Here is a 2,500-nt window from a genome sequence, read left to right on the forward strand (position 1 = left end):
ACCCCGGGTGTGGGGGAGGAAGGGGCCGCTCGCCTGTGACCGGCGCGGGCTCCAGAGCCCGGGCCGAGCGTGCGGCGCCACCTCCCCGCCCGGGAGCGCTTCGCCAAATCGATCGGAAGAGGACGACGCTGGGCCAGAAGGGAAGGGGGTCTTTCGGACCGGAACCTTCATCCCAGGGCCCGCCGGATGGCTGCGTACGTCGTGGGGGCGCTCTGACTCCGGGCCCCGCGCCTGGCAAACTCCCCACCGGGAGCTGCGGGAGAGGCCAGAGCGCGTACCCGCAACCGGAAGGGGTCCCCGAGCCGCAGTTCGCGCATCGCTCGGAGTACCGGTTCGTCGAGGGGAGCGTTCGAAGTCTGGAGAGGCGCTCTTCTCTCACATATATCTCCCGGAGGCGTGGGATGAAGTGTCTTTGGGCGGTTGGGAGCCCCCCCCGCGTAAGCCGGGTCGGTCCCGCCAACTACCCGCCCCCCTGGAACTGCCGGGCGGACGCGGCAGGCAAATTCGACCCCATCCCGGTTCTACGGATTTTTTTGCTCCTTTGGCTCCCCCTCTGGCCGCTTTGGGGTACTGCAACCGAGGACCTGCCGAAACGCGTGGAACTGCCCGTCGGATTCGAGTTAAGAGGCGTCAACCGTGGAAGTCTGAACGGTCTGAAAAATTTTCTAAGTCCCAAGGACTCTCCGGCGTGATTCTCTGGAGCCCTTTTCGGCTTGCGAGGCTGCCCGACGCCCCTCCCGGATGATGGAAGTCTGACGGAATTTTTTTTTTTGACCGATTTCTCCCAACTGCCGGGGAACATTGGGAGAGATTGTCTGGAGCCCCGCTCGGGCTCCCGAGGGCCCCGACACCCCCCCGGATGATGGAAGTCTGACGGAATTTTTTTTTTTGACCGATTTCTCCCAACTGCCGGGGAACATTGGGAGAGATCGTCTGGAGCCCCGCTCGGGCTCCCGAGGGCCCCGACACCCCCCCGGATGATGGAAGTCTGACGGAATTTTTTTTTTTGACCGATTTCTCCCAACTGCCGGGGAACATTGGGAGAGATTGTCTGGAGCCCCGCTCGGGCTCCCGAGGGCCCCGACACCCCCCCGGATGATGGAAGTCTGACGGAATTTTTTTTTTTGACCGATTTCTCCCAACTGCCGGGGAACATTGGGAGAGATCGTCTGGAGCCCCGCTCGGGCTCCCGAGGGCCCCGACACCCCCCCGGATGATGGAAGTCTGACGGAATTTTTTTTTTTGACCGATTTCTCCCAACTGCCGGGGAACATTGGGAGAGATTGTCTGGAGCCCCGCTCGGGCTCCCGAGGGCCCCGACACCCCCCCGGATGATGGAAGTCTGACGGAATTTTTTTTTTTGACCGATTTCTCCCAACTGCCGGGGAACATTGGGAGAGATTGTCTGGAGCCCCGCTCGGGCCCCCGAGGGCCCCGACACCCCCGGAAAATCATGGAAGTAGGAAAATTTCGATTTTTCGTCTAAGTCCCAAGGACTCTCAGGCGAGATTGTATGGAGCCCCGCTCGGGCCCCCGGGGCCCCGTCACCTCCGGAAGTCCGCGGGGGCCTGAAACTTTCCAGTTTTCATCCAGGCGCCGAGGGCAGTAGGGCGAGAGCGCCCGGGGCCCCTCGGGCCCCCGGGGCCCCGTCACCTCCGGAAGGTCGCGGGGGCCTGAAACTTTCCAGTTTTCATCCAGGCGCCGAGGGCAGTAGGGCGAGAGCGCCCGGGGCCCCTCGGGCCCCCGGGGCCCCGTCACCTCCGGAAGGTCGCGGGGGCCTGAAACTTTCCAGTTTTCATCCAGGCGCCGAGGGCAGTAGGGCGAGAGCGCCCGGGGCCCCTCGGGCCCCCGGGGCCCCGTCACCTCCGGAAGGTCGCGGGGGCCTGAAACTTTCCAGTTTTCATCCAGGCGCCGAGGGCAGTAGGGCGAGAGCGCCCGGGGCCCCTCGGGCCCCCGGGGCCCCGTCACCTCCGGAAGGTCGCGGGGGCCTGAAACTTTCCAGTTTTCATCCAGGCGCCGAGGGCAGTCGGGCGAGAGCGCCCGGGGCACCTCGGGCCCCCGGGGCCCCGTCACCTCCGGAAGGTCGCGGGGGCCTGAAACTTTCCAGTTTTCATCCAGGCGCCGAGGGCAGTCGGGCGAGAGCGCCCGGGGCACCTCGGGCCCCCGGGGCCCCGTCACCTCCGGAAGGTCGCGGGGGCCTGAAACTTTCCAGTTTTCATCCAGGCGCCGAGGGCAGTAGGGCGAGAGCGCCCGGGGCCCCGTCACCTCCGGAAGGTCGCGGGGGCCTGATACTTTCCAGTTTTCATCCAGGCGCCGAGGGCCACCTCCGGGGCTCCACAAGTCAACTTTTAAGCCCCCTCTCCGAGCTCCGCAGGCTGAACATTAAAAAACTAGCTGCCGACTCTGCAGGCGGAACATTGAACGCTCACCGCAGGCTCCTTAGGCTCCCCAGGCCGAACATTAAGCGCTCGCCGCTGGCTGGCTCCCCAGGCCGAACATT

Source organism: Anomaloglossus baeobatrachus, unplaced genomic scaffold (genome assembly GCF_048569485.1).
Source record: "Anomaloglossus baeobatrachus isolate aAnoBae1 unplaced genomic scaffold, aAnoBae1.hap1 Scaffold_557, whole genome shotgun sequence".
In the NCBI taxonomy this organism is placed as follows: domain Eukaryota; kingdom Metazoa; phylum Chordata; class Amphibia; order Anura; family Aromobatidae; genus Anomaloglossus; species Anomaloglossus baeobatrachus.